This window comes from Manis pentadactyla, chromosome 3 (assembly GCF_030020395.1).
Source record: "Manis pentadactyla isolate mManPen7 chromosome 3, mManPen7.hap1, whole genome shotgun sequence".
In the NCBI taxonomy this organism is placed as follows: domain Eukaryota; kingdom Metazoa; phylum Chordata; class Mammalia; order Pholidota; family Manidae; genus Manis; species Manis pentadactyla.
Genome location: NC_080021.1, coordinates 217,453,733 through 217,477,980, shown reverse-complemented (window position 1 = coordinate 217,477,980; position 24,248 = coordinate 217,453,733). Strand labels below are relative to the sequence as shown.

Below are 24,248 nucleotides of genomic sequence, written 5' to 3'. Positions count from 1 at the left end.
AATCTTGCCAAACTCTGACATGGTGAGTTTAGTTTTTAACTGTAAGAAACTAGGATGCTGAAGACTTCCACAGAAGCGACAATGATTTATCATATTATTTTCTGATTGAGGCCAAAATGTTGCTATCATCCTTGGAGAGAATGTCAGTTATTGTTCACTATTATGATTATTGCTTTACCATTTTAAGCTACTGGTAATTACTTAAAAGCCCAACTAGATATAACTAAGATGAATGTGACATTGTGAGCAACATGACTCCAGTAACGTGGTGCCTTCCCAGACACTTGATATCTGAGTCCAGCTAGTGTGCAATCACGGCCAAAATACTACCCAGTAGGGCAAAGGTTACTGCAATGAGTCACAGCAGAAGCACCCAAGGTATTAATTACTCTGGTTATTATGCCTATGAGTATTGCAGCTAAATTCCCAAATTGCTTGGATGTTGGTGGTACGGTCAGCCCGACTCCCCTGACATCCTTGTCATGATTGACATGAAAGGTCCCTGAACAGTTAACCATGCTTCCAATGAAACCCCATTCTTCACCCAGACACAAACACACTCCTGCCCCAAATAACACTGTAGGGGCAGACATTCTCCAAAGGAGGTTGGCCGCTCACCGGAGAACCCCCTAGCCAGTGCCCCAGCGCTGCAGGCCCCAGGAATCATAAATCTGCATTAAGGCGGCCCCTGCCCCTCTCTCCAGCTGAAGGGCTCTTGATGGAGATGAACGAGGGGCCAAGGGGACCACATTTTCACCGCTCACCTCTGGCTATTTAAAGAGAAACCTGTTATAGAGCCTGCCTGGCCTTGAATGCGCTCCTTGCTAGAAAACTCTCCGAAAGAATCGCCTGGCGACTATTTTTACAACCCGAGAAAATGTAGTAAAAATAAAATAGCGCGGCCGGGAAGGGTTTGGATGGGTTTGGATGCCTGCATCCGAGCTTCAGCTTTGAGCTGCCCAGAAAACAGCACGTCCCTAATTAATTCTTCCAGCCGCGGACTCCCAACTGTTCACTAACAGGTAGGGAGCTCCTGACGGCGGGGACAACAGGGAGCGGGGCTGCGGCTCGACGGGAGGGCCCAGCCGTGGTCTTCCTTCATTCGCCCGGCCAGCGGCGGCTCCCGGCTTGGACAGCGCTGGACCCGGGCCGCGCAGGGGCCGGGGGGAGGCAGCGAGGCCCGAGGCCGGGAGGCCCCGGAGAGCCGCGCTGGGCCGAACTTGCAAATCTATTAATTGCTTTGCAGTACTGTTGGTTTTAAATGCCACGCATTCGCTGGAAAATGACGGGGTGGGGGGAAGCCAACAAGCAAATCTGCAGGCTGGGGGAAGGGGTGGTGGTGGCGGTTAATAAACGTGTTTACAGCTAGTCAATCAATTGGGCGTTGCTGGCAGCATAGGGGGAATTGTGAGCTCAGCACGCGAATATTACAGCGGGTTTTTGCCAAAAAGGAAGAAGAGGGAGGGGGCAGACAGGCAAGAGTCCCCGCAGTAACGAGGCGGGAAGCAGGGAGTGAGAAGCCAGCAGGGGAAATTTCTTAGTGAGAGGTTCTATCCCGGCGGATCGTTTTCTCCTTGGAAAATAAATCTTCACCTGATATTATTAAGAAACTGCAGCTCCCAGAAACAAATGGAATCAATGCGCTTTATTTTCTTTTAAGAGTCCTCAGGAACCGAGGGGGGCTGATAGCCAGGGTATTAAAACCCGAAAATTAGATTTTACCAGGATTTCTGAACTCAGATTTCTCTGTCTTATTGAATTAGCGCCTCTCGGAGCTAGCGGGGCTCGGAGGAGGCTCCTCCCGGAGTTGCAGGCTGCGCCCTCGCCTCGTGGGAAACTTGCGGCCGTGGCGCGGGGCCCCTGCCGGGCACTGGAGGGGGCGCTGGGGCTCCTCCCGGGACCCACTCCACCCCGAAATTCCCCTCCCTCCCCAGTGGCAGCAGCGGAGGGCGTGAAATCTGCCTTCAGGGGGCAGTGCCCGGGGCCAGGGAGTACAGGGGTTCCGCTCCGGGGTCACGTTCCCGCCCCACGCCGGGGCCTGGTACAGGAGGTGCCGCGCTCACCGCCCGCTTAGCAAGCATCCCGGCCCGGCGGCGCCGGTGCCCCCAGCGCCGTAACGGGAGCGGGAGAAAGACCCCACGCCCTCTCGGCGGCTGTGGTGCCCCGAAAAGTTGAGAGCTGGGGGTGGGGCGCGAGAAGGACGCCGTGGCCGGACGGCTGGGGCCGGGGCTGGGGGAGGGCTCGCTCCTTGCGGGCCTAGGGATCGCGGGTCCAGTCTCTGCTTCGGGTGGGCTGCAGGCGGCGTGCATCGCGCAGGGACGTGAAGGACACCCCCGCAGCTGCTCTGTGTCTTTCCGAAGTTGAGAGCAAGCTACGGGAGCAATTAATAAGCACGCCTTTAATAAAGTCTGGGCCGGCAGGGAGGGTGCCCCCCTCGTCTGGCACGCCTCCCCTAATTAAAAGACAAGGACCAAAGCGCCGGGGACTTAGTTGCGTTATTTTCCCCAAAGCCCCTGCCAGCAGCCACCCTGCGCCGCCGCCCCCCGCCCAGGCCCGCAACTTACTCCGCAGCGGACTGACCCAGCGAGCCCTGGGTCCTCTTCCCGCCTTCCCGATGCCTCTGCTCCCACCTGCGTGCCACCCAGCTCGAGGCTGGATCCGCGTCGTCCCCAAGCTGGTCCCCGAGCGCCACCTCCCCCACCAGCCCACCCCTCCGCAGCAGAACGAAGTTCCCAGCCTTGGCTGAGCAAGAGTTTGGGCAACTCACACACACCCAGTTTTCGCAGAGATGGGAAGGGGATGCGAGGAGGAGGGGTGGCCCTCGATGGTGGCTGTTAAATTGGGTTGGGGGAGTAGCGCGAGAGAACGGTTAATTTCCTTTCCAGGACACATCCACAGGCATTCTTGCAACACCCACCCCCCGCCCCCCACCACAAACACACACGCACGCACGCACGCGATGGAAAAAGACCCTAGTAGGAAAAAGGCAGCCGGAAAGACAAGCTACTCCTTTAAGACGCCGCTACAAATGCACACTCACACACCCCTCTCCAGCGACTCCAGCCCTCCGCTAGCAGCAGCCGCGACCGAACAACTTTTGCATCCGAGCCGCTGCTGGCTGCTTTAAGTAGCTCCCGGGCCCCGGGAAAGCCTGCATGGTCACCGAAGCCCTTCAAAAATGAAACCAGGCTGGCAAAACCGCCGCAGCTCCCCCGCTCGCCTCCCGGGCTCTGCCCGTGCGCCTTACCCCGCTCGGAGCGGCTTCCCGGACCGCAGACCCGGGAGGCCGAGGACCGCCGCCCCGGCTGGCGCTGGCTGGGGACGAGGGCCGGAGGGCGGCGAGCCGTGCACTTCCCGCGCCGCTCCCGCCGCCGCGGTGCCTCCGCGGCCGTCAGATCGGGGCCGGGGCGCCCTCCTGCCGCCGGGGGGGCCGCCCGCAGCCGTCCCGGAGACGCGGGCCGGGGGAGGGGGCCGCCCGCGCCGCCCGCATCGCCCGCCCCGGCCGAGCGGGAGGTCGCCTCTAACAAGTGCAAACTTTTTGGCCCCCCTGGGCGGCGCGGAGAGGACCCGCGCTCGGGCAGCGAGCGGCCCCCGGCCCGGGTGGGCTTCGCGGCTGCTCGTCGGGGCGCCGGGGCATCCCCCCGCGCAGGCGGGCCAGATGGCGGGGCGCTTCACTGCCCCCCTGCACGACGCTCCAAGTTAATGCCGAGGCTAAATCCTCTTGCCATCACTCACGATCACCATCGGGGCTTTTATCTCTCGGTCTGATCCGGGCTGCGTAACTTCCTCTGTGTGGCTTTAACACACCATCCCACCACGGAGCAACGGTCTTCTTAAAGGTGCAGGAAGGAAATACTGCGAGACTCGGGGGACGCGCCACGGCCCGGGGAGGGGCGCCGCGAGCAGGGGCGTCCCGGCGGGCCCGCGGCCAGGGTGGCCCCAGCAGGCGGCCGCGGGAGCGAGCCTGCTCTGGGGGGTCGCTGCCTACACATCTCCACCCGGCTCGGGGGCCAGCGGGTCCCTGCGCGCAGAGCGCATCCTCAGCCAGCCCGGGTCAGGCGCCGCGGGGCTGCAGCTTCCTTTTCCAAACCCCAGGGGTCTGCCGGGGTGCCAGCGCCCATGGGTGTGGGGGCTGCCCCATCGGCACCAGGGAGGGGGCCAAGTGAGTCAGTCCGCCCACCCCCAACAGCCAAGGGCTCAAGGCTGCTGCTCTGTCTCCCTCTGTTAAGTGCTGCCACCCAGAAGGCCCCGAGCAGTGGGTAAAGGGGTGGGTGGGTGGATTTGGGGAGATGGGGAGGGGGGGCGATCTGAGCGCACAACCAGAGCCTGAATACCAGCTGACACATCGCCGCCTCCACCCTGATGGGCCCTGCTTTTGAAAAGCCAAGGCAGCTCAGAGGGAGGGCAGAACAGGGGCGCAGGAGGGGCCTCAGTCCCCAGCAGGCACAGGAGGAGGGTCGGGGGGGCTCCTGCAGGCACCGGGGCAGATGCCACGGAGCTGGCCACACAGGGCAGCCCCGGCTCCCCCATTCCCCGGGGGGTTCCTGCGGGGCTGTCTCTGGGGCTGTGGGGAGAGCTTCCGCCGTCTGCCGGGGGGGCACGTGTGGGTGTCAGGTGCTCCGGGCCTCCTCAGGGGTGGGTTCTCACCGCAGCGCTCCGGCAGCCAGCGCTATCATCTGGACGCATCAAAAACAAGAAGCCTGAGGACACACACACACAGAGGGATGGGTCCAAGGTCACAGAGGGTGTCAGTAACAGGAGCAGGATGTGGCACCCCAGTGCCCCACCTCTTTGCCACCTCTTAACTCCACCTTAACTTTCCTACTCTCGACACCCCCAGAGCCTGGAGAGGGGGCTGTGTTGCTGAGTAACATTTAGGCTATTGTCACAAAGCAGTCAGAGAATGCAGAATTCAAGACTGTCATCTACTTTAATAATGACAACAACAATAGTACATTTATTGAACACCTCTTTTATGCCAGGCTCCATGCAAACCAGTTTATGTGTATTACCCACTGATTCCTCCCAACAGCCCAGTGACTTAACTCCTATTACCTAAGTCCTGAGTTATAGATGAAGCTTAGAGATGTTAAGGAACTTGCCCAAGGTCACACAGCCAAGGAAGACTCTGGCCTGAGAGGCAAGGCCCTTGGACTCCCAGATGGTATTCTGCCACTGCCTGACTTGTGGGGTAACTTGGGCTACAGCACAGAGTGCTTCTGGGCCTCAGTTTCTCCATCTGTGAGATCTGAACGGTGAGTCTTTCCTTTTCCAAGGTCTCAACACCAGGCTGTTAAGCGCCTCCTGCTGCACATGCTCTCAGATCCCTCTTCCCAGAAAGGGGCCCACCCCACAGAGCTGTCCAGGAACACATATATGCCAGTCCCTGGTGTCCTGCTCCCTGGCCTCAAAGTATCCAGCAGGAGGAACCTCCTCAGAGAACAGATCTCAGCGATTTGATTTTTAAGCACTTGGCCTGCAGGCAGCAGAGATGGGCACAGTGTGGGGCTCCTGCACAGGCAGGGTGAGTGATGACCGGGGTTGGCCCACAGCCTGCTGTCGCCCCCAGGCAGGGCCATCAATCCCGGGAACACCCTGCTCCTCCATCATCATGAGACTGGATGCTGTCAGGAACAGCCAGCAAGACTCAGAGGAGGACGCTTCTGTTTCATGGTTCATCTAAACGCAGCAAAGGGACCTGGGGTGCATCCTCCTTTACTGCCTACTTGGTTTAAGTGGCCGTAGGCAACGCTATGTGCCACCGGAAGCCACCAGAAACAATGTTTAAAACACCTCTTGGGCCCCACTTTCCTCCATGCTTCTTGGCTCCCCAACAAGCAGATGCCACCAGAATTTTTCAGGGACCTGTTCTGGGACCTGCTGTCTAGTCTCCCCGTTTCCAGACCCTGGAAATTATGGGATAGTAGAAAGAGCACTGACTTAAGAGTCGGGATAATGGGCTTTTCTCAGTTTAGCCCCTAACTAGGTATGTGGTCTGGGGCCATCACTTCCTCCTCTTGGCCTCAGTTTCTCCATCTGCATAGTGAGGAGATTTGCCCCAGAAAGGGGTCCCCGTGCGATGATCCTGAATTGACAGCAGGCCATAGTAGCATCGAGGATACCTCATTCCTTCCGAGAGAGTAATAAAGATGGGAAACAAATAGGGTCCCAATATAGGGACCAGGTGGTCAAGGGATGCTCATTTTTAAAACTTCATTGAGGTAACTTACGACAAATGACCTTTTTCTGGCAAGGAAGAGAAGCTGAGCACCGGGGCAAGCAAGTGTTAATGAATATCCCCAAAAACAAAATAAAATAAAAATCATCTCCGGCTCCCTCTCACCAGCAGCCTAAACCATTCTCTTCATTGGTGGGATTTTGGCTCTACTGCAGGTTTAATTTGAATTGTGTATGTGGAATCTACTATCAAAAAGCATCTGTGGAACAATGCATTTAATTTTATTCCATCTATTTTTTTAGATATGTATATATATAAAATAAACACGCTAAAGTATGAGCAGGGAGATAGGGAGACGGGGGAATGGCATGCTTTATATCACACATACATGTGTGTTCTTTCTGCATTGTTTGGTTCCTTTACAATGATAAATAAATATGCATGGAAGGAATCGACGAGTAATAGGAAATTATAAAGTCACATGCAAAAATGACCTACTAGCTTTGCTATGAGAGGTAACAGATGAGGTCCAGGCTCTCTGGGGATTTCTGAGACAAGGCAAATCCTGAGGCAGACAGACAAAAGGACAGACAGATTAAATGAGCTCACACCACTGATTAAAGTCATGGGTAAGCCCCTCAGGGCGGGGGCTGGGGGTTTCTCACCCTCTGCTACATCAACTCCATTCTCAGTTACGCCAGACCAAGATTTTGGTTTGTCCCCTTGACCTTGAGCAGTTGAAATGCAGCTGTAAGATCCTGGGAACTAGCCCAGGACAGCGAGGGGCTTCAGGACATCCCTGTGTTCCCACTTCACAGCCGAGGTAGGGGCTGGGGGAAAGAGACCAAGCCCCAAGCCCCAAGCGCAGGGCTTCCGCAAGGTGACACCTCCAGGCAGTGGGAGAGGCTGCAAGGTGCACCCTGACTCCTCCCTGCCAGTTCTCCGCTCTAATCTCCGGACTCTACTCCCATTAATTATTATTACTGTATTAATCATACATGTGATTAATTCAGTAATGGTGATTCATAATTGATTGCATTTTATATGGTGCCTTTCATCCACACATCTCCCAAGATGTGCACTGCCTACAACAACAGACACACAGAGCAAGATGTGTTCTTGCGCTGCATTTGGTGGGTTCCCTTCTCTTTACAGAAGCAGGGGGCTAACGGTTTGGGGGCAGCCTGGGCTTGCCAGCCCCAGCTCTGTGCCCGTCTCCCTGGGTAGTACAGCTAGACAGTGCATTCCCGACTGGGGGCTCCTGCTGCACCTGCTGTGCCTGGCGATGGCCATGCCCCGGGAACCTGAAGGCTCCGCTCCCTTGGCAGTGAAGTCTGCCTGAGCCCCAGGCCAATGGGCAGGCCGACTTGGGCTCTGTGCTCTGGGTGGGGTCTCTAGAGCCTGGTTCTCTGGGTCTGAGCCCCACCTCTCCCAGGAATTCGCTGTGTGACCTTGGGTAAGCTACTGCCCCTCTCTGCTTCAGTTTACCCAAATGAAACACAAGATTAATAAAATCTCTAAATCTCTCTCTTCCCAAGGTTACTGTAAAGTTTATGTGACATGATGGACATAAAGCACTCAGTCCGTCATTGGGTGAATGCTCAGGAAATGTGAGCAGGAGGCTTGGCTCTGGCAGCCGCCGCCCTCTGACGATGCCAATCTCTTCCCTTCTTGGAGCCTCAGGCTTCTCAGCTGTAAAATGGGATGACCAGTCAGTTTTGAGGGTTCTTTCCAGATCTTAAATGCACACTTACTATAGGCATGGTTGGGATTCAGGGCTTCACAGTCAAGCAGCCCTGGGCTCACGTCCTGCTCACCATTTCCCAGTTGTGTGACTTGAGCAAAAGACTCACCTGGCCAAGCGTCAGTTGCCTGCTCTAGAAAATGGAGTTGATAATTGTTTCCAATGCATAGGCTTGATATAAGGATTTACTGAGCTAATGCTTGAAACCTGTTGGACGTCTAGAAAGTGCTACACACAGGGTGGCCCTGGTATCTCACACCAGGCACAGTGCACTGCAGCTTACCGAGTTCCTGACCTTTCTGCTCTACCACCCGTGAGAGACGGTCTCCTCCCCACAAGGGTGCGGGGTCTGTCCTGGGGGGTCACTCAGGACAGGGTCAGTGTTTGATCCCAGGCTTTATGGATGGCCTCACTGACGCATGGTCTCTCTCTTAAACTCATTATTCCAGGACTGTTTTCTTCCCAGTGATCTTGGGAGGGAACTGGCATCGCTGTCCCCACATGTCAGCAGAAGACCCGGAGACCCTGAGCCATTTGGTGCTTTCTCCAAAGTGAGCATCTGAGCGGTCAGCACTGGCCCTATTGAAGGGGTGGGAGTGCCACCCAGCCGCCCGCCTCTGCCTGCTGAGTCTCTGCCCCTGGCCCCTGAAGCCTCGGTGGCCGTCCCGCTGGTAGGAAGACCACACTGAGATGAACCTCAGCCCAGGAGGGAGGGCTCAGCTCCTCCAGGAAAAGCTGCGTGGCCCCTTCTGGAGGGGTGGCTGCTACAGGGAGGACCCAGCCCAGTCCCCCAGGACCAGCAGGCACCTGGGGATTGAAGCTCTGGCACCCACAGGCCCCATGGGCAGAACCACCTGCTGCTCATTCCTGTGACTTTGGGAGTCTGGGGATTCCTCACGTCTCAGAAAAGGGGAAGCAAAGGAGAACTGGCCTCCCTCTCAGTGGAGGCCAGGTAGCTGCCCTGGCCCTGCCAGCTTAGATCTTGGGGTACATCTCCCTCCCAAAGGGAGACTCTGGGTTACCCACCGAGCACCCACTATGTGCCAGCACTCCACCAGGCCCTGGGGATGCAAATGGTGACGAACCCACTGGGTCCTGCCTCTGGATTATCCGTATCGTACACCCAGCTCCCTGTGCACCTCACGAAGGTTTCCTAAGCACCTGCTACTTGCCAGACACTGTCAGGCCAAGCTAGGGAGGCAGCTGAGTCTGGGGAAGTGTGAACACGCACGTGTGTGTACACGTGCAAGTGTGTGTTGGCCTGGCAGCACTACCAGAGAATACTGGACAGCCCAAAGTGAACTGCAGAGGCGAGTCCAAACCCAGGACAGGAGAGAGGAAAGGCCCAACCAAGTGCTGTGAACGCCGTACCCAGGCTCAGTGGGGACCCAGACCTCGCCTCCCGCCTCTCTGAGCCTCAGGCTCCTCAGCCTCCCAGCAGGCAGAGCAATAGCACTGCCCCTTGGGGTTGCAGGGTGCTCACGGAGAAACGCGTGGGAATCATTCAACATTGTCCCATAGTAATTGCTCAGCTCATGCTGGCTCTGGTTAATTATCATTGCCTGCGTTCTCCTCTGGGCGAGGCCTCTGTTCCTCAGGGAGGGGGTGTCCAGAGCCCCGTGGGAGCCTGTGGCCCAGCAGAAGGGACGGCTCTGGGTCAGAGGAGTAATGACGTTCATCGAGTCTGGGAGACAGAGGGACCACCAGCCCATCCGTCCACCAAGCCCAGGCATCAACTCCACATCACAAACCGCCTCTCAGAATCTGCTCTTGGGAGGCTGAACCTTCCTCTCCTGTTTGGGTGAGGTGACAGGCGAGCTGGGGAGCAGAGGAGGGAGCCACACCCACCCCTCTGTCCTCTTACCGGGTGTGCAGGCTGCTAGTGGGGCTGCCGGGAAGGTGCCACAGTGCTTGGATAAGCAGGGGCTGGTGCACACAAGCCGTGAGGAAGGAGTTGAAACCGGTGGCAACCCCAAGGGAAATCATACTCCAAGGAGGGAAGCTGCCTCCCCTTCCTGCAGCCCCCTCCCACCCCAGACTCCTCACCCAGAGGGAGACATTTTTCTTTCCTACCCAGAAAGTGGTCTGGGCCTCCAGACGGGTGAGGCAGATGCGTCTTCTCAGACACGTGCTGATCACAAAATACTTCATCCAGTTACAGAAATACCTGCTCCACAGCCTCGGCCCTCCCCCTCCCGCTGCCTGGGTGAGCCGGTGGATCCTGGAGTGGCCTTTGGAGCATGCAGCCCCATGTAGGTCCCCACCATGTGCACGCGTGCCAGGGATGTTCCCGGGCAAACGGACGTCCTCACACGTGGGCAAGGTGACTGCCACAGCCTGTAAGCAAAGGCGCTGGAGATTCTGAAGGACAGCCCAGAGTGAGAGAAATAAGGAAACAGAAAGGCATTCCCTCCAACTCTCTTTCCTGGCCGCACACGCTCACACACACAATATTACATGCAACAATTGCCTCTTTACACTGTCGTCCGTGAGGCCGCCATGGCGTGCCCTCCTCCCCGCCGTCAGAACACCGACTTCTAAGAGCCTTTTTGCCTGGGCCCTCGGCCCTGTTCTGGGTCCTCCAAACCGTCCACGTTTCGGGCACCCTCACCTGTGGAGGGACACAACGTCCCTCTCTCTCCCTCACTCTTAGTCAGCCTTTGCTGACCAAAGGAGGGCCTCGGGCATGGAGCTCCCCGAACACTGAGCTACCGTCGCTCATGAGTTCAACTCTTGATCTTGGGAACCAGTTTCAATTTCTCCCTTAATGGCCCTTGGCCTGGTGGATGGAGACGGCTCGCAGCTGACACTGCCGCGTCGCTCCATCGGCTTGGCTCCCACCTGTGACCTCTAGGATGTCCCCGCCGGACCCACGCTGCCCGCTGCCCAGGACGGCTCCTCCAGCCCTGCAGGGTCCTCACGAGCACTTGTCCCCACTGGGGGGTCCTCCTTGGCTCTTCTGCCTTCTGGAGCCGCCCTCACTCCTTTCCCACCGTCAGTGAAATAAGTGCAGGCGTGTGCGGGGCTGGGAACAATCAGCTCACTGGTCACCCCACCACGCCCGTTGCTCTTAGGTCACTTTTGAGTCGGGAGGACACAGCTGCTGGCAGCCCACTCAAAGGAGGACTCGCAGAAGTTTGTTTGCTTGTTTTAATCTGGAAAAACAAAATCTCTGGATCCAATTTCCTCTCATCGTGACCCTGCTAATTCCTGAATCCAAATTTGCCTGCAAGGCCCGGTCATTCGGTGTGCCTAGACTCACGCCCTCCCGCGCCCCTGCTAGCTTCCCATCGGGGGCCCTCTGCAGCACGCTGCCCGCCCGCCAGCTTTCACTGCTTTGGAAGTCGCTGTGGGGCCTGCGCCGAGCGTCTGTGCGGTGGCTGCTGAGCAAGTGGCGATGGTCCCCCCACTGAGCGCGGTCTTCAGACCCTGCGGGAGGGTCTTTGGCCATGTTTGCAGCTATCCTGGCATTTACTAAGCGGGGTCTGCAAACCTGACAGCCTGGGCTTAGAGTCCCCGAGCTGCCACTTGCTTCCTTGGGTACCTCTCTGACCCTCGATTTCCCATCTGTATAATAGTGACAATAACAGTAACCACCTCTCAGGGTCACTGTGAGGATTTAATAATGAAATCACGGTTTGGGGGAGCCCTCATGTGATTAGGCTGCCCGGAGCAGGTTGACCCCTGACCCCAGAAGGCCTCCTTTCCCCTAGAGGACCCCTTTGGGCCTCCAACAACTGGATGCACCCAGTCTACGTCAAGGGAAAATGCCACCTCTGGCTTTGATCTCATAAGACAGACAAATGAGGGTGATGCCAGAAGCCAAAGGCAGTAAAATTCCAGGTCAAACAGGGCGATGTCCCCCTGCCCTCTTAGCCACATCAGCGCATCCTCAAATCCAGCTAAATCACCATGCGCTGTGAAACTGCAAGCACGACCCCCGTCTCTTCCAAACCGGCCCCTGCCCACCTCGATTACCTGTGCTCACTGTCGGCCATTACGACGCAGCCACGGCCCTGCACGGCAGAGTCCAGGAGAGGCTGCTGGGCTCTCTGAAGGAGTCACTACTGGCTGATAACAGACCACGTGCCAGGCCCTGGGACACGCGCTCGTATTTGCCGCCACCTTACGGATGCGGAAACAACCCTCAGAGATGGGAAGCAACTTGCCCCAAGTCCACACCAGGAATCAAACCCGGATCCGCCCGACCCCGTAGCCGGTGCCCTTGACCCCACACCACACAGGCTCAGAGTTTCTTGCCCCAGTTCCGTGCCCTGAGAGCTTTGGGGCCCTGGCTGAGCCCCGAGTCCCTCTCTCCAGGCCTCGATCTGCATCCAATGAGGGGATGGGCTGGCGCTGCTCCGAGGGTCCTTCCGGCGCTAATGTTTTCAGATGAACTGCCAGCCTCCCGGGTCCTCTCTGAGGCCGGAGTACAAGTGCTCCCCAGAACGATGAGCAGAACGACAAGCCCCTAAGGAGAGGAGAGACGCAGGCTTGTTAGAAGCCTGACATTCACACGCCACGTGCGCGGCACAGGTGAGACCCGAGCAGGAGCGCTGTGGCCGCGGGGAACTGCAGAGGCGCCGAGGGGTAGACAGGCCCCAGAGCTCCAGACACGCCTCCGCAGCACACAGGGAGCACTGCTTTTGTAACTAAATGGCCCAGCACACACCAAGCAGCTACTATGTGCCTGCGGGGTCTGGGGGCCCCAAGGGTGACCGGAACTCCTTAGCCAGATGTGACAGAACCATTTCCAGAATGAACCGTTTGGCATAAGGCTGCTGTCTAACTGGTTTGCTCGAGGATCTCTGCTCCTGTTTGCTGAAATATTGAAAGGCTTCTGCATTTAAAAGTTGGTAGAAAGTCCCCGCCATGGGGATCCCCCCGTCACCCTGCTTCCTGGGCCACTGGGACCTTTCCTCAGACCCCTCTAGGCCCCCAACAACCCCACAGGTCCCCAGGCCAGTGCCTGGCACAGCAGCAGGGCACTGCCCACCACAGACTGCACTTCCCTGGCGCCCGCTCTGATGGTCAGCGCTTGTTGCTAGCCGGGCGGTTAGTCTTCTAATCATGCCTGTTGATCCCACACCTCCACATACATCCAGCCCAGAGGCGGGGAGATGCTGTTCCCCAGCACCCCACAGGGGCCCCTGGGGGTGGTTCCAGGAAGACCTGCTCCCAGGCGCCCTTCAGGGCCCAGCGCATGGGACTGGCCACTGTGGGGTCTCCCCATGGCAGGGCGGGACAGGGTCTGCCGGTCCCACGGGCGCCTTGGAGTGCAGCCCCGCTCACATAATCCAGGCAGCTCCTCAGCGCCCACACTTTCCTGTCACCACAAACGCCTCCCCCGGCCCCCATGGCCATGCTCACCCCCACCCTGCACTTCCTAATGGGAGAGAATGGGGCTTCTGCTCATATCAACTACCCAGGGGCCTGTGTTGAGAGGGATCCCAGCTGATCAGGGCACCGGGCTGCGACGGACTAGTCATGGCTGTCTGGTGATAGACTTGTGCTGACTGGAAGGGGGGAGAGGCAGGGTGGACCTCACTTGTTCTCTGTCCTAGAGGGGTGTGAGTCTGTCCCTCCGTAGAGAGCCCCAGACTGTGCCAGATGGGTGCTTGGGAAATGCTTCAAATTGAGGGTGATGTTAAATGTGAACCAAGCAACCTGCATTTATTGAGCACCTATATGTGCAATTACCTAGATCATAAAATAAGTAACTAGTAGTGATGTTTTTGGGAATGTGAGGGTCAGTTTATTTACTCATCCATCCATTCTTTCATTCTACAGGTATTTACTGAATGCCTACTGTATGCCGAGCTCTGTGTTGGGGGCTGGACATACAGACCAGCGTCTGCTCTAGGAAGCTTCCGGCCAGGTGTGGGGAGAGACAAGGTGAGTACAGGTGTGAGCTGCCACGGGCAGGCTGGTCCCTTGCAGAGCTGTCCTCCCAGGACCAGCCAGGTTATTAATGTCCTGCTGAGTCAGGGGGCTCTTGAGTTTCAGCATCACAAGATGTCAGATATTCTTGACTTCTGACTGCCCTCTCTCTCCCTCCACCTCCCCACCTGCCCTCCCTTGTGAAGCGTCTACCTCCTTGGGCTGTCCAGAAGGCTGCAGGTACTGATGAAAAGAGGTCTGGCTTTGGAAGAAAGAGGGGTAGTGGGGATAAGACCTTGGGAGTGAGCCGGTTCAAATCCCCATTCTGCCATTCATTAGTTCCCCCCCATGAGAGACGCATGTCTGGGTCCCCTCATCTACAAAAAGGAGGTAAGGATGGCGACTATGCAGCATTATACAGGTTGTTAATGCCAAGGGCTGAGCCCAGTAGGTGTTGAAAAGTGATGGCTGTTGGTCCAAGTACCCACTGAGGCTGTTCCATGTGCCTTGTCTGGGGCAATGACAGAGAATAAGATGGTACAGTTTCACCCTTGTAAACCTCAGAGGGGTCAGGAGACAGATATGGGGCCTCTGATGGGGGACCCCAGGGCCCTGCAGCTTGCACCTCGTCCTGTGCCCATGCCCATTCAGAGCCCTCCCACACTGTACTGTGATTCCAGGGCTACTGGCGCCTCGTCCCCGCACCCCCACGGGACTATAAACTCCACGTGGGAAGGCTTGTCTTGTCCGGGTCAGCACAGACTTCCCAGAGCCTTGCCCATAGTAGGCACTCAAGAAACGTTTGCCTGAGTGAATGGACAACCAACGGGTAAGGAGGGGGCGGGTGATGCTGTCCATCATCAATGTTCCCTATGTACACAGGCAGTGCTGAGGCATTAGTGGGTTAATAGGATGAGTATAGTTGCTAATTGGAATGTTAAATTGAGTTTCCTTCTAGTTTCTGCTCCTGCGGGCACTCGTTTCCCCCGCCCTCCCTCCCTGTCTCCTAACGAGAATTGTCTCAACTGTCAGCCAGGCCCATGTATGCATGAGACTCTGACGCTCACAACTCTGAAAACTCTTCTCGGCGTTCTGGTAAGAAGTGCCAAGGTCTCTGTGGGCCCTACTCAGCATCACTATCCATCAAGACAGCCCCTTGAGCTCCCCACCCTGTCTGGGGTTCCCACCTCTGGTCCAGGGGCCGCAAGGACCCCCGTCATGAAGAAGACAAGACATTCCGGCATACCTGCTGATTTCACATGCCCAGGAGGAGGCGCGGGGAGGAAGGAAAGCAGCACCAGGGGACCAGGGGCCTGGGTGTCCATCGGCAGCAGGTACTGGTGTCACTGGGCAGCGCAGAGTCACTGGACACAGTGGCCCGAATGGCCATGGGAGCACGGAGAAAAATAAGCTCAGTGAGCTAATGGTTTAGTTGGGGAGGTGAGAAAGAACTTACCAGGTCAAGGAGGCCTCCCATAGGAGAATGGGCGGTACGTGCAAAGACCTTCGGAAGACAGCTTCATCCGCAGATGTCCCAGGTTCAGTCATCCCCAGGCTTTTATTCCGTACCTGGCCACTCCCAGCTTCTCACCGCCTGGAAAATAAAGTCAAAAGGGACACTTCAGTGCCAGCTCAGCTCACCCCCATCACCCCTTCGTGGTGCCCGCCCCACTGCCCGCCGTGCTCCAGTCAAGGGGACCAGGCTGCTTCCCAAATAGGCCTGGGATGTCCCCGCCCAGATCAATCTCCACTTGGGAACAAAACTGTAGGCATTTATATAGATTTGAGTGGATTCAAGCCTCGAGCCCAAGCCCTCTGTCTCCGTAGTTCTCCAGGAAATCCTACCCGGCTTCGGAGGCTGGCACCAGTGCCCTCTCCTCTGAGAAGCTGTCCCTGGCCTTCCTGGAAGGACTCACTCTGGCCCCTGACCCTGAGGCCTCTGGGCCACTCTCGTGGTGAGATGGCGCAGTGTGGTGATGGAGCTCATGACCCTGCAGATGACCAGCTTGGGACCCCAGCCTCACCCTGGGCGGATGAATGGCTTTGGGACCCCAGCTCCACCGTGGGCGGATGTATGGCTTTGGGACCCCAGCCCCACCCTGGACATGTTTACTAACCCCCACCTCCTCTTCTGCAAAATGTGAGTATGAGAGGCCCCCACGGGACTGTTCTGAAGCTTAGAAGAGCTGTGCACAAGCACACTTTGAAACTGTGTAACACACTATGAGTGCTCAGCAGATACCGGCTCCGAGGACTGTGGCCACTCACATACGGCTCGCGTCCTATAGTAGGCTGTGGAGCACTTGAAGGCAGGGACCACTCAGGAATCATTTTAGTCTTTAATTCCCTCCCCTACCTCCCCTACCTCCCCTTCACACTCCGACCCCCTTTGGGAAGGAAGGAAAGAGAAAGTGATACTAAAAGGGAAGTGATACCATTTCCAACTCCCATTTCTGAGCAACTGGTTTGTGCCAGGCTCTGTACTTTCTAACCACCACCTTTATACCCACTGCTCTGGGCTGCAACCATTTGTTCCCCCTTGTTTACAAATGAGAAAACCGAGGCTCAGAGTAGCTAAGTCACTGGTCCGAGGCCTCCCGGCCAGGGGCACATGGACCCAGGACTGCTGCCTCCGAAGCCAGGGCTCGAGGCCACGGCGCCCAGCGTGCTTGGAGAGGAGCACTCCGGTGTGTGCACACAGAGCCAAGCGCCGCTGGGGACCCCATTCCATCCTTCTCGGCAGGGACCTTCTAAGCCATGTTTTCACAGGCGCTAAGGGCGGCAGAGCAGCAATTTGGGGATGGCTGTCCCTTTGAAAAAGAGGCATTGACGTTTGGCGGTAGGGCCAGGCCTGCTCCACTCTGCTCAGACGTTATTTTCACACATGGTGGGGAAAATAACTCTTTCATCCCCCTCTGTCCCAGAAAGGGTGGCTTGTAAACATATGGAGAGCGGGGAAGATAAGTGCTCAGCGCCTTGACTCCAACTGTCATCCGCGTGCCAGTTTTCCATGCAGAATGACATGAAAGTCGGGGTGGTGCAGCGCACAGAGGGAAATGGGATTTGGATAAAGGGAAAAACAACCCAGAGCGGCGTCAGCTCGCGCGGAGATCCCTGCTCCCTGGGTGGAAGGCTGCATCCTATGGCAACAGCATTCACACTTCGCTGAAATAAGAGCTCCTACCAGCTGGACCCGTTTATTAAAGTGGGGCCCCAGGATTAGCATATTCCATGTGAGTGACAAAGTAGCGCCGGCTGCCCGAGCTGGCTGAACCGGCTTCCGGAGGCACAGGCGCCCCTGAGGCGGAGAAGTGAGCAGCCCAGTTGGCCAGGCCCCAGAGTCTCTCTGGCCACCCCACGCAGTGTTCTCGGCCACCACTGGGCTGGGACGCATAAGGACAGTGGGGGCCCTTCAGTCCTGGAAGCAGTTTAGCTTGGTAGTTAAGGACAGGGGGACAAGAAGAACTGAGTTTGAATTCAGTTTGGCTGGCTAATACCTGGCTCTTTGACCTGGAACAACTCAAGTCTCCTTTTTGTGACTCAATTTTCACATCTCTGGAATGGGTATAACCACACATTCCCCCCGAGAGCTGTGTACTGACCCATGAAGAAATCTATGCAAAGCACTTAGCGCCTAGCGGGTCATCAATCCATGCCCACCTTCTAGTGATTCTTCTAGAGAACCACAGTTAACTTTTCAGGTATGTACCTGAAAGTGAGGAATTCTTGTGGTTGGGGAAAGTGAGGGATTCTTGCAACATTTGACACTTTGTGAAAAACTTTTTATACTAGGCAACTGCTAAATATGGCCATAAAACTGTATGTGTGTGTGTGTGTGTGTGTGTGTGTTTGTGACAGAATGTGTATGTAGGCTTCACAATGCAGATGAGGGAGACCAAGCTTTGAAGCCAGGCTGAGGGGGTTTGAGTCCTGCTTCTTTATTTACCGAGTGGTCTTGGGCAAGTCCCAAGCTGCAAGTAATTAATGGTGAAAGGGCACGATGTCTATAATTTATGCTCAAAAGATTCGGCAGAACAATGACAACAGTAATATGTACAATATACGTACTATATACGTACATACAGGGAGAGAAAGAGAATGCACACATGGAGAAAAGTTACAATTGGTGAGTCTAGGTGAAGGGTACATAGCAATTAATTTTACTGTTCTTGCTAAGGTTTGAACTTTTTTCAAATAAAAGCAAAAACAGTTACATTTAATTTGAAAGGAACTGGTGCTTGCTACATATAGGAAGCTCATTCAATAGCAGAGCTATTACTATATATGCACACAATATTAGAATTTTACCTTAATAGCTATTATTTGCTTTCACAGTAAATAAGAATTAGAATTTTACCTTAATAGCTATTATTTACTTTCACAGATACATTGCGAACCCTCCTCCCAGTGGGGATTGGAGCTCAGCTCCAGCACAGGCAGGTGTGAGTCAGGCAGCACCTGCCCTCAGCTGCTCAGGGTGGAGGCCATGCCTGGGGACAGTGGTCAGGGGACAGCGGGCCTCATCTCCCATGGCCAGCTCCTGGCAGAGCGCCAGCACACAGGAGACGCCATTCAGAGAGCTCCAGGATGAATACCCCAAACGAATCAGCAGATATACAAGCTGAATAGAGAGGTCCAAGTGGCCCAGCCCGAGGAATGGGGGCTTCAGGGGGCTGTGGTACCACACCCGTCCTTTGCAGCCATTGACTACTACTAGAGAAGTGGCTGCTCAGGACAGTTTAATGGTAGTCGAGGCTCCAGGTGGAGCAGCCACAGGGCTCTGGACTGGCTACTATTTAGGACAATGTCTGATCAGCCATGTGTGGACCCTGGGGCAGCAGGGCGGGGTGGGTAGGGAAGGGAAGTGGGTGTTGGGGGTCACATCCTCACCGCTGCTCATTGATGCCGGTTCCTGTTGAGCCCCATCAACACCTGACGCGCCAGGTCCCAGCAATCAGGTTAGGAGCGCATAATTAGGTAATTCAATTGCTTTCCAGGGAGAACTGCTGTTAATTAAAGAGGACTGAAGACAGAACTAGCAAGCTGGGGAAGACCGGCCTGCCATCCAGGGAGACTGCAGCCATCTGACAGGGCGAGTGTGCAGAGCTGTGCCTGCAGGTGTGGCCACGGGCAGCGTGCTGGCTGTGTGGGAAAGGGGGTGCCCAGATCACCAGCTTACTCCCTTGGAAGAGCTGGGAGTGGGTCACCTGAGAGCCAGTCAGAAGGCGATCCCGTTAGCCTTGGTTTCAAGTAAATTTGGATTTAAACAAACAACATATCCTATAGTCTGCCAGCTTCTTGCTGTGTGATGTCACGAAGTTACTTACCCTCTCTGAGCCTCCGTTTCCTGCCTCAAACACATGTATTATGAAATGTAAGCTCAGAAACCCACTCCCAAGACAAATACAGATGTCTAAGTGATCTCTGCCCCTTCTCCCCGTCATTTTCAAAGACAACGGAGAGGTGCTTATAATGAATTAAGGAATAATTAAGCTAATGAAAGGGTGTCATAGTCATTCAGGTGATGTTTATGGAGAGTCTGCTGTGTGCAGGCTCTGTGCTGGGCACCAGGGACACAGGGACAGGGTCACCGCCTCCGGAGTTCTCAGTGGGGAGACCTCCGAGAGGTGGCAGATGGAGGGTCAAAGTGCCACAAGGGCAAGAAGCAGGCACACAGTCTGAGGGAGGGATGTCAGCTCCACCAGGATGGACAAAGCAATGACTGAGACCGAGTTCTCTTGATTCTTGCAGTTCCTGGTCTTTTGCACGATGTCCCCCCAACTCTGCCTCAAACAACATAGCTGCTGGACCAGGCCCTGGGGCTGGAGCCCTGGCGTCAGGCTTAGCCACTTTAATTGGAGCCAGAGCGTCCCCACTGGGGCTGCGGGGGGTGGCCGGGCTCCCGGGGAGGCTGCCCCACGGCCTCCCACTGCACTCCCAGGAATTATTTCCTTTTGCTTCCCCTGATGAAGAGGCCCTTTCATTCTCTCTGTGTCATCTCTCTCTGCTGCCACCTTATTAGGGAAAGCTTAGCCCTCCCCCACAGGGTCAGATATTGTCCTCCTCTTCCCAGGAACCACCATGGTGCTTAAGCACAAAATAAAACATCAAAAAGGCACATATGCCCTGCTTCCTGGTTGTAGTGGGGTGGGGGGTAGGCCCTTCCAAGCTGCGCAGCACGTGTGGCTGGGGGCTGGGAAAACAATGGAGACAGTCCCTGAACAGGTGAGTGGCAGAAAGAACAAGAGGGGACATTTTGGGGGGAGAATCCAAGCTTGGGAGAGCGTGAGTTAGGGTTGAGACTGCACTGTAGGAAGTGCAGAGATGAAGAGTAAGTGCCTGTATGTGAGGTATTTGTAAGGGTCATAAATATTAATAGCACCTTTCCCAATAGAATAATGAGCAGGACTCTAATTAATCATTTTTAATGGCAGCTTTGCTCCCATTTTCATACTGCATTTTTAATCAACAAGTCTCCTAAGAGTCCTTTTGCCCCTGGGAATACTAACTGGAGACAGATGCTCCCTCCCCCCAAAGGAACCCCACTCCAGGTTGCAATCTGGGGATTGCTTCCAGCTCAGAAAACCCACAAGACTGCCACGAAGACCCAGCAATTGCAGAGATGATGGTCACGCATTCAATCAACAAACATTTTAGAAGTACCTATTGTGCAGTCAGTCCTTTGCTAGGCTCTGAGGACACAATGGTCATCAGAGCAATCGTGGCTGTATCCCCATCGGGGAAGACAGATGCATGAGCAATGACCCCCATACGTAGAGGGCTTGCCTGGAGATGGCCAGGTGCACAATGGGAGCCCACCAGGAAGGGACCACCAGTCTGTCCAAGTGTAGCAGGGAGGCTTCCTGGAGGAAGTGGCATGAAGCTGAACACTGAAGTATGCATAGGAGTCAACAGAGGCGGGATGGGACACCATGGACAGACGGGCATGTGCAAAGGCCCAGAGAGGTGATAAGTTTGAGTTGATGGGTTTGATCCAACTGCAGCACAGATCAAGGGTATATGAACTGCACAGCAACGTTATTCACAACTGCCAAAAGTGGGAGCGGACCAAGGGTCCGTCAACAGACAATGGATAGATGTGTTAGATCTGTCCAGTGGAGTATTATCTTATCATGAGAAGGAAATGCTACGTGCAGGAAACCAGACACGAAAGGCCACGCACTGTGAGATCCCATTTATATGAAATGTCCAAAATAGGTGAATCCAAAGAGACAAAGCAGATGGTGGGTGTCAGGGTTGGGGTGGGGGCTGGGGAGTGATTGCTAATGGTCCAGGGTTCTTACCTTGGGGCAGTGAAAAAGTTCTGGAAGGACAGAGGTGTGGTTGCACAACATTGTGAATGTGCTAAATGCCACTGAATTGTTCACTTTAAAATGACTAATTTGTGTTATGTGGATTTTGCCTAAAAAGCAAAAAAAAAAGAGAGAGAAAAAAGACCATGTGAGGAATCAGGCAAGCTGTGGGACTCTGTCCCCTTCAGGCAGCCCCAGCGAGGAGCCCATGGTCACCTGCCCCAGAATATCTAATCCTAAACCCCTAACCACCACCACCACCACCCTCCCCCTTAAGAGAAATGCCTCTAAACCCAGCACAGACACCAGGCAAGGTCTCAGGTGTGCAAGGACTTGTCTAGAAACCGTTGTCATGACTAACCACTCCATTATTGAGGATCCAGTGGGTTCATGTGCAGAAAAGTGCTTAAAAGTGCCTGGCACAGAGCAAGGGTCAGACAGTTCTCATAGTAACAATAACACCAGCTAATAAGGATGGAGTGCTTTCTGTGGCCCAGACTCTGCCTGGATGACCCCACTGAACCTCCCACCAGCCCCATCCATCAGGCACTGTTAGAATTTCCAATTCAAGGGCTCAGAAATGGTAAGTCATTTGCCTCAAATCACACAGCTAAGAAGTAGATGGCCCAGGCCTGGAATTCAGGCCTGTAGAGCTCCAAAGTCTTAACCATCGTGTTCTGTTGCTTCCTAAATTATACACTATTAAAAACAAAACAAAACCGACCTCTCCCCTCATCCCACTCTGCCCCTTGGCCATGTCCTTCTGACGCTGTCTCTCTGCTGCAAAGCCTGGAGAGGCCCCTGTTTTATCCCTATGGCAACATTGTCCAGAGGACACTGAGTGGCAGGCCCCCGTCTCCTGGCTGCATGTTTCCGGCCCTTGTCACACTGTCCCTTGTGCAGATGCCCAAGCTGCAATCCCTTCTGGGTCTCAGGGGATGCCCCACCGCCCGGGACACAGACCTGGGGCCAGCACCAAGTGGGACATGGTCGCCTTTGCTAACCAGAACGCTGTGCCTTGTGTACCGATTGGCCCTCAGGAGTGTTACGCATCCCCAGTGAAAGCTGGTTCTCATCCCAGACAGGCCAGGAACCAGCAATGTCAGCTTCCACTGCGTACCAGGAGAGGGGTAGCAGCCCAGAAGCCACCTCTTCTGCAAAGAGGCCTCCCAGGGTGGTTAACAGTGGTGCTACAAACACAGTTGCTGCTAGTTGCCCTGCAAAGACAGGTGGCTGCCACGGAGGCTGGTGACGGGCCCGTTCACAGTGGCAGGACTCGCGCACCAGGGTGTGGAAACGCAGTCCCCCCACGGCAGGGGGAAGATAACAGGACTAAATCAGAGCAGACACTGCCATCATATAGATGAAAAATGTCGCTGCACGGGAAGGACTCAGTGAATTCCCCAGCGACTTCCCTGGACCCCTCTCAGAACCAGCGCTGTTTAGTGCTGTACCTTTTGCAGCTCATCCGAGGGCAGTTGGTGGGCTTCGGGCCTCACATTGATCCGAAACATAAAAGCTGAAAGAGGAGGGCAAGGTGACATGTTTACTGACTCAACTGTAAAGGAAGTCAGAGAACCCAAGGCAGGCTCCCAGCAGCACAGCACCAACTAGCCACAGGCTTGAATTGCCTGGCTGCAGCCTGGCCCGAAAACCACCATTACCCGGACACAAGGAGTCCAGGAATGAGGTGGCAGAACTCTCACAAATGACATTTTTGAGGGGCTCTTTGGCAACAACAAGAGAGGAAGGCTCCAGGGCTGCCTGAGGCAAGGCCACCAGCACAGGAGGGCCCAGGAGGGGAGCGGGGAGGATGGCGTGAGGCTCGGCTGGGCCGGGACGGGGCCCCAGGGACTTGATGCCAGCATGGCAGCCGCCCAGGAGCCAGCAGCCCAGGGCAGGGCGCTCGGCAACCAGCTGTCCTTCGTGACAGGCAGAGGCTCAGCGAAAGCCCTGTGGCCTGTTTGTCTCCTGTTTGTCCCTCTCCCCTTTGAGGGCTGTCACTCCCCCAGGGCTGAGAAGACAGGCCAGCAGCCGCGGTGGCCCAGAGTGATGGGGGCTGGAAGAGGGCAGGCGGCAGCGAGCTCCGAGGAACCGCATTAAGGAGCCGGGCTGATCAATACTTACAGCAGCCAGGGAGGTTTAAAAGCCTCTCCACAAAGCCCGCTCCCCCATCAGTGGGGGCCGGACACACGGCAGGAGAGCTGCCTGGACCCTTCTCTGGAAGGAGCGCCGTCTCCACAGGAGGGGAGCCTGGGGGATGGGAACGGGGTGAGTCACGGCCTGCATGGTGGGCTGAGGGGCTCAGCTGCCCTGGGGGGCCCTGGGGGCACCAGCCAGTCCATGGGAGCCCTCCTCAGACCTATGCATCCCAGCACTGGAAGGGACCTGAAAGATGTCCTTCGGGTCCTTCGCACCCATTTTATAGATGGGACGCTAAAACCCTTGAGAGAAAGGGATTGCCTGAGCTCACGTGGCTAGAAGGCGCCAGGCCTCTGTCTCCTGGCACAAGCGACTTTCTGCTTCCAGGCCAGTTAGCGTGACCACCCCTCTCGCTCGTCTTTGTTATCATTAATGATGCCAGCAGCCTTAAAACCCACTACTGATGGATTAAACTTACCATTAACTGGGTGCCTGCGCTTGGCTGGGCAGCGTGCTCCTTGTTATGCAGCTGATGTGAATGCAATGAGCCCTGGCCCTTCCCAGCACCGAGAAGCTGGTCCCGTTATCATCCCATTTTGGAGAGGAGGAAATGGGGACGCTGAGGTCTCATGACCGGCCCATGGCCATGCTGCCTTGGAGCTGATCCCCATCCACCCGGTGCCCTTCATGCTTGGCATGGTGCTGTCCTTGGGAATCTGTGTCTGGTTGAGACGGGACCCAGCAGGAGGGCCAGGCGATGGGAGGCCCTCTCTGATCCTCTTACGGCCTCAGGGTTTGTGCGGTCTGCTAACTCAGCCACCTGCCCATTTAGCAGCCTCTCCTGGGGCTGCCGTCTGGGCTGGGCGGGACCAGTTGGCTGAGGGTATGGGTGGCTCACCCCGAATGGACTCCTGGAGTCCCAGAGAGGGAGGCACTGTTCCCAGCACCTGCCGCTCTTCCTGCCCAGGACCCCGTCAGGGTCAGCACGCTA

The 24,248-nt window shown here is 55.9% G+C and overlaps 1 protein-coding gene and 1 long non-coding RNA gene across 9 annotated transcripts in view; both read right to left on the bottom strand.

Moving 5' to 3' along the window:
- Positions 1-3,776, bottom strand: part of NTNG2 (netrin G2) — a 63,666-nt gene extending 59,890 nt beyond the window's left edge. For all 8 annotated transcript variants that reach the window (XM_036913486.2, XM_057499157.1, XM_036913488.2 and 5 more), the window contains exon 1: positions 3,248-3,776. The gene's annotated coding sequence lies outside the window, so the exon portion shown is untranslated. The remainder of the gene's footprint in view (positions 1-3,247) is intronic.
- Positions 3,777-12,351: 8,575 nt separating this feature from the next.
- On the bottom strand, positions 12,352-23,917 carry LOC130683201 (uncharacterized). Its single transcript, XR_008996819.1, has 4 exons — positions 23,736-23,917; positions 22,570-22,634; positions 15,259-15,396; positions 12,352-12,393 (listed from the first exon to the last, which is right to left on the bottom strand). It is a non-coding gene; the product is annotated as an uncharacterized LOC130683201 (long non-coding RNA).
- Between the last annotated feature and the right edge of the window lie 331 nt (positions 23,918-24,248).